At 37.4% G+C, this 11603-nt stretch overlaps 1 non-coding gene across 1 annotated transcript; it reads right to left on the minus strand.

Annotated features, from left to right (window-relative positions):
* Positions 1-7060: 7060 nt before the first annotated feature.
* LOC123610040 lies at positions 7061-7163 on the minus strand. The gene has a single exon (XR_006718070.1). It is a non-coding gene; the product is annotated as a U6 spliceosomal RNA (small nuclear RNA).
* Positions 7164-11603: the final 4440 nt, after the last annotated feature.

Genomic DNA, 11603 nt, shown 5'->3' on the forward strand with positions numbered 1-11603 from the left:
TCTGCTATGGAGTTGTAGGAGTTCCTTATATATTTTAGACATTAAGGAGGGGGGGGGTTGTTAAATTATGTGAAGCTTCAGTTACACTAAATGAATATCCTTGTTCTGTCTCCACAGCTTTCCTTTTCCAGAATGTCATATGGTTGTAATTATGTAATACACAACATTTTTATATTAGTTTCTTTTTCTTAGCAATATGCATTTCTATGTCTTTATTGCAGCTTGATAGCTCATTTATTCCTATCACTAAATAATATTCTATTGTCTGGATATACCACAGTTTATATATACATTCATCTACTAAAGGACTTCTTAGTGCTTCTAAGTTTTGGTAACTATGACAAAAGCTGCTGTAAGTGTTCACGTGCAGGTTTATATGTAGACATAAATTTTCAACTCGTTTGTGTAAATACTGAGGAGCACAATCGCTGAATCATATAACAGCATGTTTAATTTTCTAAGGAACTGCCAAACTACCTATCAAGGAGGCTGTATCATTTTGCATTCACATCACCTGTCACTTCCTATCCTCACCAGCATTTGGTGTTATGTGTTTTGGATTTTAGCCATTCCGATCGGTATATAGTGGTATCTCATTGTTTTAATTGGCAATTTCCCAAATGACAAATGATATCGGCATCTCCCTGTTTATCTTCTTTGTTAAAGTGTCTGTTCAGATCTTCTTCTCATTTTTAAAATTGGATTATTTTTTTTACTGAGTTTTAAGAGTTCTTTTTAAAGAAAACCAAAGTGGGACGCATCATAATCCCAGACTTTACCTCTACTACAAAGCTGTAATCATCAAGACAGTATGGTATTGGCACAAAAACAGACATATAGACAAATAGAATAGAATAGAGAACCCAGGATTGGACCTACAAATGTATGGCCATTATCTTTTGGACGTTTTATAGCTTTTCATTTTACCTCTAGGCCTATGATCCATTTTGAGTTAATTTTTATGAAACTCTGTGTCTAGAATCTTTTCTTTTTTCCATATGTGGACATACAATTGTTCCAGCACCATTTGTGAAAAATATCCTTTCTCCATGGAATTGTCTATGTCAAGGATCAATTGACTATATTTGTGTGAGTTGATTTCTGGGCTCTCTGTTTCACTTACGTGTTTTCTATTCTTTCATCAACACCACACTGTCTTGATTATTATAGCTTTATAGTACATCTTTTTGTAATTAATTAATTAATTAATTTGAGTACGGGCGCCTGGGTGGCTCAGTCGGTTAAGCGACCGACTTCGGCTCAGGTCATGATCTTATGGTTGGTGGGTTCAAGCTACACATCAGGCTCTGTGCGGACAGCTCGGAGCCTGGAGCCTGCTTCAGATTCTGTGACTCCCTCTCTCTCTGCCCCTCCCCCACTCATGCTCTTCTCTCTCTCTCTCTGTCTCAAAAATAAATAAATGTTCAAAAAAATTATTTATTTATTTGAGTATACTTGACGCTTCATAGTAAATTCTGAAGTTCAGATGTGTTAATCCTCCAACTTTGTTTATTTCCTTCAATATATGACTGGCTATCCTGGGCCTTTAGCCTTTTTATATAAACATTATCATCAGTTTATCAATATCTACAAAATAACTTGCTAGGATGTCCAGTGGCCTTGCACTGGATCTATAGATCAACTCAGGAAAAGCAGACAACAATATTGAGTTTCCCAATCCATGTGTATAGAATATCTATTTATTTAAATCTCTTTTTGTTTTTGTTCATCACAGTTTTACAGTTTTCCTCATATAGATGTTAGATATATCTTGTTATACCTATTTTTCTTTTCTTTTTTTTTGTACTCATGTAAACGGTACTGTGTTTTCAATTTCAAATTCCAATTGTTCATTGCTGTTATATAGGAAAGTAACTGCCTTTTGTGTATTAACTATGCATCTTATAAACTTGTTATAATTCCTTATTAGTTCTGGAAATTGTTTTGTTATTCTTTAGGATTTTCTACATAGACAGTCCTATCATCTATGAATCAAAACATTTTTGTTTCTTCCTTCCTAAATGGTATCCTTTCTTTCTTTCTTCCTTTCTTTCTTTCTTTCTTTCTTTCTTTCTTTCTTTCTTTCTTTCTTTCTTTCTTTCTTTCTTTTTGGACCTACTGGATTAACAAGGACTTACAGCACAATGTTAAATAGGAGTGGTGAGACATCCTTGCCTTACTCCTGAGCTTAGTGAGAAAGTATCTAATTCCTCACCACTAAGTATGATTTTTAGCTGTAGATTTTTCATAGATTTTTTATCAAGTTAAAGATGTTCTATTCTCAGTTTGCTGAGATCTTGATTTACTTTAATTAATATTAGTATGTTTCAGCATTAAACTCAGTAATATCTGTCTTAAAGCATGGTGGGAAATATATCATATTTCCTTTTCTAACCTAAAACTTCTAAAATAAGAGTATGTCCAACATACATCATATTTTTAAATGAAGAAAAAAAATGATAATCCAAATAACTTCCAGTGGGTGTAGATAAGTAGCAATGGCATTTTCCAGTCTTGAATGAAAACTATATTTAAGCAAAATAACCCTCCAATTTTCTTGGTCAAAATCACTTCTTTAAACCATTATGTATACTAATGATTTTAAATTTTTGCCTATGACACTTAGCTATGTCTCCAATTACCTCAACACATATAATAATATTTTTAAACTACTATTATGTTCCCTCTAATTTTCTCAATACAATCATAGGTGCCATGTGCAATAAACATCCAAAGCAATTTTATAATTTTTATCATTGGCTCTGGATTGTTTACAGATACACTGTACATTATGCCAAACTTCTCCTTGAGACAATATCTGGACTGTTTCTGTTATGGTAAACCAACACTTGGGAAAGAATATACCACCACATGGATGGCCAGATTGAAAACTTCATGTGAAATTCCCACAATACTAACCACCAAGAAGAGCTCTCTAGAACAATAAACTACTCTTACATTTTATCCTCACAAAAGTAATTCATAAGTGTCCATAGAACACTTAAGAAATGCTTTACCACAGGCATTAAATACAAGAAACAGATTACAGGAATGAAAGTATGATATGTTTTATCAAAGTGAGGATATATTTCCAAAATTACTGACTTATCTAGCAATCCAAAGAAGGCTCAACCTTAGCTATTACCATCCATGAGATATCTAAGACCCCTTTGAGCATGTACTCATTTCTTGAATTTTCACAGTCAACAGAACTCTTGTTGCAGCTTGATAATACAGCCTACTACTATATTAAATTGCTAACCTCCCATAGAGATCCAATATGGATCTCAGATATTTTCTGATTTTTAAAGAGGGGGGAATTAAAAACAAGTTGAAATGACAATATACATGGGTAGAAAAATGACTGAGTACAGATCAAGTTTACAATGAACCTGAGTTATGCAGAATGAATATAATCTTGCACAAGTGAAAACTAGTTTCTATCATTTTCTACCCTTCAAAGTCATCTCAGTAAATTCCCCCCAAAACCTTCGTATCTCAGAATTTCCTTCTAGTTATCCATTGTTTTGTTTATTCTCTTCAGCTTAAATAAGGTGAAACCTGAGATTGCTTTTCACTGACCTTAAAACTTGGTTAGTAGCCATCTGGCCTTACAAAGATGGGCAGGTCCCTGTATGTGAGCCAACATACATATTTTTACTTTGCTTAATATTCTGTCATGTTGGGGCGCCTGGGTGGCGCAGTTGGTTAAGTGTCCGACTTCAGCCAGGTCACGATCTCGCGGTCCGTGAGTTCGAGCCCCGCGTCGGGCTCTGGGCTGATGGCTCAGAGCCTGGAGCCTGTTTCCGATTCTGTGTCTCCCTCTCTCTCTGCCCCTCCCCCGTTCATGCTCTGTCTCTCTCTGTCCCAAAAAAAATAAATAAACGTTGAAAAAAAATATTCTGTCATGTTGTCAAATAATTCTAATATTTGAAAAGAATGGTCAAGAATAGTTATTTACTATGTTCTTTCATTGACTGTAATTTCTTTTTATTTGACTTCATGGGCAACTGGTTGGTATAACTCCAAAGGATAACTTAGTTTTTTATTTATGGCAACCTGAAAAATAAAGTCCTCAAGAAACAAACATGATTTATAATGACGATAAAATGAGATATTGGGAAATAGGAACAAGTTATACACAATGAAGTTATGGTTCTCAAAAGGTCACAATGCTGTAGACTGATGGCCTCTAAATACCACTGCTATGACTCAGAATGTGTCCTTTGAACAGCTGAACATTATGTTACAGTTGGGGTTTAAAAGTTGGGAGCCTTCTATTATTTTACCCTCGGTTAGGCCTCAATTCTGCAGTGTGCATTCTTCAGGGGTACACATATCTCCAGACCTGCAAAAGGGGCAAATGGAAGTAAGTGAAATCCTAGTAAAGAATAAGAATATCTGGCTCAAACACTCAAAAGTTGTGTTCGTGTGAGCCAATTTTTTGGTTTTCATGACATTCATTTTATATTATGGAAGCAATATGAATGCTAAAAGAAAAAAATAACTTGCACACGGTTGTTATCAAACACAGACAGATTAGAAGGGGCCAAGTCTAATGGCAAGGGAGGCTGTGGCCACAATTCATGAAAGAGATGATGGTGAGTAGAACTAATGCAAGTCCACAAGTTTGGAGAATAGCAACAGACTAGAGATGTATTTAACTGGTAGTATCAACAGGAATTGACTTTTAATTGGGTGAGGTAGGGAAGGGCCAAGTATTGTTCCCAGGTGTCTGTCTTGGACAGTTATAAACTTAGGGTGTCTTTCTGTGGGAGAGTGAGCATAGGACATGGAATAGATTGGACAGTGGGATGGCAGAGGGATGAGAGTTAAAAGCAGTTGGTTTTATTATGCCTATAGAAAACCCATATGTGCAATTGGAAGCTGGATATATGGTCTGAGGTAGAAGGAGAAATGGTGTGAAAATAGTAATGGAGAGTGAGGGATACCATTCCACCCTTAGCCCTGAGTCTAAGGGGTTGGTTGGTAGGTGATATAATTCAAGGTAGAACCAAGTTTTATTTTATTTTATTTTATTTTATTTTATTTTATTTTATTTTATTTTTATTTTTTTTTCAATATATGAAGTTTATTGTCAAATTGGTTTCCATACAACACCCAGTGCTCATCCCAAAATGTGCCCTCCTCAATACCCATCACCCACCCTCCTCTCCCTCCCACCCCCCATCAACCCTCAGTTTATTCTCAGTTTTTAAGAGTCTCTTATGCTTTGGCTCTCTCCCACTCTAACCTCTTTTTTTCTCCTTCCCCTCCCCCATGGGTTTCTGTTAAGTTTCTCAGGATCCACATAAGAGTGAAACCATATGGTATCTGTCTTTCTCTGTATGGCTTATTTCACTTAGCATCACACTCTCCAGTTCCATCCATGTTGCTACAAAGGGCCATATTTCATTCTTTCTCATTGCCACATAGTACTCCATTGTGTATAGAAACCACAATTTCTTTATCCATTCATCAGTTGCTGGACATTTCGGCTCTTTCCATAATTTGGCTATTGTTGAGAGTGCTGCTATAAACATTGGGGTACAAGTGCCCCTATGCATCAGTACTCCTGTATCCCTTGGGTAAATTCCTAGCAGTGCTATTGCTGGGTCATAGGGTAGGTCTATCTTTAATTTTTTGAGGAACCTCCACACTGTTTTCCAGAGTGGCTGTACCAATTTGCATTCCCACCAACAGCGCAAGAGGGTTCCTGTTTCTCCACATCCTCGCCAGCATCTATAGTCTCCTGATTTGTTCATTTTGGCCACTCTGACTGGCGTGAGGTGATATCTGAGTGTGAACCAAGTTTTAATTAAGTAAAGGAGGTAAAGGAAGTCTTTAGAGAAGAAGTTGGGGGTGTGGGGAGGTTGCTGTTATAAGAACTCTTTTGCTACAGCACAGGTATCAACATACCATAACTTCACGGACATCAATCACAGAGACCAGAAGCAGACAACTAACCCTTTCGTCTTTGCATTTACATTTGCTCTTTCAGAAATATTTGGCACTATAGTTTTATAGCATTTATAGTTTTATAGCATTAGTTTATGCAAAAACATAGTATTCAATTTTAAAAATGCAACCCAGAACCTCTTCTTAGAAATTCATCATCTTTGGGGCATTTGGGTGGCTCAGTCGGTTGAGTGTCCGACTCTTGATTTCGGTTCAGGTCATGATCCCAGGGAAGTGGGATCAAGCCCCATGTTAGGCTCCATGCTCAGGGCTTACGATTTCCTCTCTCTACCTCTACCCCTCTCCCCCCACTTGTGTTCTCTCTCTCCCTCTCTCTCTCTCTCAAAAATAAAATAAATATAAATTTTAAATTTTAAATTTTTATTTATTTATTTTTGAGAGAGAAAGAGATAGCACAAGCCGAGAAGGGGCAGAGAGAGAGAGAGAGGGAGACACAGAATCTGAAGCAGGCTCTAGTCTCCGAGCTGTCAGCACAAAGCCCAACGCAGGGCTAGAACCCATGAACTGTGAGATCATGACCTGAGCTGAAGTCAGACACTTAACCGACTGAGTCACCCAGGCGCCCACAAAATAAAAATTTTTAAAAAGAAATTCATCATCGTAGAGCTTGAAGAAACCTTAAAATCACATAACTCCTTGAAACGACTTGCATTCAAGGCCATATTATTAAAGTACAGATTTCTATACCGTCCTAAGTAAAAGAATAAAATAGTTTTATTCATGTGCCATTGGAGATAAAAATAACGTCATCTTTGGGGCACCCGGGTGACTCAGTTGGTTAAGTGGCCAACTCTTGACTTTGGCTCAGGTCATGATCTCATAGATTGTGAGCCCCTCATCAGGTTCTGTGCTGACAGTGCAAAGCCTACTTGGGATTCTCTCTGTGTGCCCCTACCCAACTCACATGCACACACACTCTCTGTCTCTCTCTCTCAAAAATAAATAAACTTAAAAAAGAATGTTTAAATAAAACAAAAATAAAAAATTTAAAAACTTCGTATTTTGTAATATCTGGGAGGGGATCATCAATGTGGAAGGCAAGAAAGTTGCTTACATTTCTCTGACCTGACACTTTTTTTTTTTCTTGATGGAATGCTTCACAAATTTCTAGGTTATCCTCATGCAGGACCATGCTAATCTTCTTTACAGTTCCAATTTTAGTATCTGTGCTGCTAAGTGAGCACTGAACTGGCACTTTTAGCTGTGTTACCTTTAGCAATTCATTTGATCCACAGACCTCCAGCTCCAAATATGGAGCTGAATTCGATCATTTCATAGATTCTGTTCAGCTAAAAATCTTTGAGCCCACAAAAGGAACAGGCCCACAGAAACTTTCTTCTTTAGAACAGTGGCACAACAGGGAATTTCAGCTCGATAAATTTTAGAATGCTAAATCTGGATTTGGAAAATTAGAAATTGATTTTGTTTATTCCTCCAAATATTTAACTTGTATATTCATAGATAAAATACTGTGACTCAGATTCACTGAATGGTTCCTGGTAAAGACCAAAAAAAAAAAGGGGGGGAGGACAGAAAGAAATACAGAAAGATAGAAATGCATAAAGATATATCACACGGGTTGGGGCGCCTGGGTGGCGCAGTCAGTTAAGCGTCCGACTTCAGCCAGGTCACGATCTCGCGGTCCGTGAGTTCGAGCCCCGCGTCAGGCTCTGGGCTGATGGCTCAGAGCCTGGAGCCTGGTTCCGATTCTGTGTCTCCCTCTCTCTCTGCCCCTCCCCCCGTTCATGCTCTGTCTCTCTCTGTCCCCCAAAAATAAATAAAAGTTGAAAAAAAAATTAAAAAAAAAAGATATATCACACGGGTTAATGACATATAATTTTAAAATAATAAAATTATCATCCTCCTCCAGCCCAGCCAAATCTGATAATGCATACTTTTGTTAATATATTTAATACATTGAGGAATATCGCTTATAATCACTGTATATAGACAAATATGAGAAGATAGTATTTTAGTTCCCAAAGAAACATTTCATATTTTCATATTTTATGAAACCATATTTTATATGGCTTAATGTTTTCTGATTAGACTTTCATCTTCAACAACATCTTTTATCTCAGTTCTAGTGTAGGCTTCACTTAATTATGCCTATGAAAAATTTTCCCTCAGAATGTCCCCTAATCCTGATCTTTCTCTAAGCTCCTCTTAAACTGAGTAATATATGTCTTACCTTAACATTATTGAATATGCTCCTTAAATAAGAAGAGTAGAGTTTGGAGGTTTCCACTCATATTAACTCATATTTCCCCTGTGGTTAAGAGACCCCCTTTCTCTACTCCCAAAATATCCAAATATTGTTTTAATTTTACTTGCATTCTCATATATATTTCCACATTGTAAGCTATTTTCTAAAATATGAATCGAAGTAATAGGAAAATTAAACAAATCTGGCCAGCTTAGCATTTTCCATATTTAGTTGTTATATTTTGTCCTTCAGAACAAAACTCCACATAAGGTAAAGAAAAGGTAGTAAATTATCAGAAAGATTATGGAGCCGCCAAAGTGTGCAGGAAGCCAACATGAATATGAGGAAATTCATGAACAAATCTGCCCAAATGTGTTTATAAATGATTAAATTAATGAATAAAATGATATGGTTCTGGAATTTGCTTGAAAATAATCAGGGTTGGGGGTGAAGGTGGGGATAGGGAGTGGGGAATAGAGTACAGATTAAACAATACTATATGTCATGGGATGATAGTTGTTTAACATGGGTGATGGGTACATGGGGTCTGTTATATGATCCTTTCAACTTTTGTGTACGTTTAAATTTTTGTAGAAAAAATATTAGTCTGTTACACTAAATGTTTAATTTATAAATAATTAAACTAGGCATTTTTTATCCTGAAATATCTTTTTAAAAAAACCAAACTACAGTAAATTATTCACTCATTAAATATAAATGTTTAATAAAATAATCATAGATTTTTATACACTAGCTTCCTTTATCAAATAATGTATTAATCTTAAAATGTGCTGGCGACGTTTTGGAGTATATTCATCAAACATAAGCTAATAATTATCATTCTACCTTTTTTTCTTTTTATTTCCTAGAGAATTACACAAACAGGTTTGGCTTCCCATTGCTTTCTTCTTAGCTCAAAACACACTGAGCTAAAGTGAACAGACCAGGGTACAATTATTCAGTCTGTATTTGATTGGCAACTGATAAGCACTGCCCCCAAATCTGTTCCATGGGTTGATTGATTGGTGAATATTTAATCCATGCAGATGCTCAAAATTAATTTGCTGCATCAGGACTCCCCTAGATGCTTTATTCACTCAGTCAGCATCTATCAACTACTCTCTCTTCTTTTTTTAACCTTAACCAACTCATTCCAACAAATATATTTTGAGCACCTATAGTGTGCAGGCCACAGTTTTAACCTAGGAATTATACTAAGGCTCATTTGCTGCTCATAGAAAAGGACTCAGAAAAGCACATGGGAAACTGTAAGACCAAGCAGAATAAGTACAATACTACAGTGGGCTGAATAATGGCTCCTTCAGAATGCTTACGTCTTAATCCCCCAAACCTGTGAATATGTTACCTTACATAATAAAATATACTCTGAAGGTGACATTAAATTAAGGATTTTGAGATGAGGAGATTATCTGGATTATCCAGATTAACACACTGTAATAAAAAAGGTCATTATAAGTGAGAGGAATACAGAAATGTCAGAGATTTGAAGATGCTATGCTGTTGGCTTTAAAGATGGAAGGACCCACAAGCCAAGGAATGCAGGTGACTTCTGGAAGCTGGCAAAGGTAAGGAAACAGATTGATTCATAAAGCACAATCCTTCTAATGCTTTGGTTTTAGCCTCATAATACCCATTTTAGAGTCCTGACCTCCAGAAACTTGAGACCTTCAGAACTTGATTTATGTTCCTTTAAGCCACTTTATGTTTTTAAGTCACTAAGTTTGGGGGTAATTTGTTACAGCAGAAATAGGAAACAGACAGATAGGAACAAAATTACTTCTGACTAGAGACATCAGGAACAGTTTTCTGGAGGAGATTAAATGGAAATATAACAGATCTCACTTCTGCATCCTTTAGATCTGTACTGTCTAGTACAGTAGTCACTAAATACATGTGACTAAATTTAAACTAGAACTAAAAATAAAAATTTTAGAGGATTTAAGATGGCATAGAAATAGGGGGACCCTAAGCTTGCCTCGTCCCTCAAACACAAGAAATCAATCTGAGAACTGAGAGAACAAACAGCATGTCCACAGTAGAAAAATGACCACTTCATGGAAAGTAGGCACTGCGGAGAGTGGATTTGGGGGAGAAAAGAGCTGCAGGTGCTGCAGAGGGGAGGGAGCCCTGGTCACGGAGAAAGGAGCAAGAGAGAGAATAAGAGTGAAAACATGCACAGGGAATTGTACAAGAAAAACTTCCCCAAAACCAATGACTGGGAAAAGGAGAGGGGGTGACCATTGTAAGTTTTTATAAGCAACAGAACTCAAAGTCTGAAGTTGTAGAGTTCTGCACCATCACCAATGTCATACCTGGCAGGATTCATGATGCTCTGGTGGGGAAGAAAGGCAGAGACCCTGGAGCAGGCAGCATGGTCTGAGGATCCCATGGGTCACAGGTGGACAAACAGTTCCTCTTCTTGGACTGCATTTGGGAGTGATGGCACAGCCTCTTCAGGGACAAAAGACCCAGTGGACACCATTGAGCTGCCTTGTTCACTGGCATAGGAACAGGGATGCTGGTTCAAAGCAGTAAGCCTTGGTGCCAACTTTCTTTTGCACTTTGTCATAAAATCAAAGCTGCTGCTTGGTCTTATGACCATTTTCTGGGACAAACAAACACTGTTTGTGCAGCAAGACCCTCCTCCACAGGATCAGAGTGGGTCCATGCCATGGGGGTCTCCGAAGTTTGGAGTTTTGAAACCCAGCTGCACCTGAGATAAAATACAGGGGTGCTGTGCCATCTGGCAGGCAGACAGCTCAGAGGCAGGCAAGGTGAAGGCAGGGATCTGGTGGAAGCCAGCTACAAGGGGGGATGATTGTTTGCTCTTCTGTGAGGGCTTCCTGAGGAGTGGCAGGCACACTGTCCTCACTCCCAAGACAGATATGAGAGACAGCCAAGCCATTTCCGTCCACAACACTGACCAACTTCTGTAAGCAAAACAGCAATGCCAAGTGGAGGTTAGAGCTGCTTACACCTGCGCCCTGCAGGTGCATCTCTACTAGGTCAAATCCTTTGAGAATCAGCTCAGGAGGCCCCACTCCACCAAAGACAGCACAAACCTTTCATATGCCCCAAGTTGAAGGATCATAGGTGCTGAAAATCTTCAGCTCTAGGGGTAACAGGATCTAGCTTCCTTTGTTTTTGTATTTTTTTATGGGATACAGAAAAAGCAACTTTTAAATTTTATTTTATTTTATTCTTTATTTTTTACAATTTTTTGGATCTATCCTCTTTTAACAAGCAGACCAAAACAGACCTAGGATTTAGCTTCCCTTTCCTTCTTTTTTTTTTTTTTTTTTTTTTTTTGGACCTCTTTTTAATATAGCTATCACTCTCAGGAGCAACCACAAACAAAACAAAATAAAACAAAAAGAGTGTCCTTGACAAAATGACA

This window comes from Leopardus geoffroyi, chromosome B2 (assembly GCF_018350155.1).
Source record: "Leopardus geoffroyi isolate Oge1 chromosome B2, O.geoffroyi_Oge1_pat1.0, whole genome shotgun sequence".
NCBI lineage: Eukaryota > Metazoa > Chordata > Mammalia > Carnivora > Felidae > Leopardus > Leopardus geoffroyi.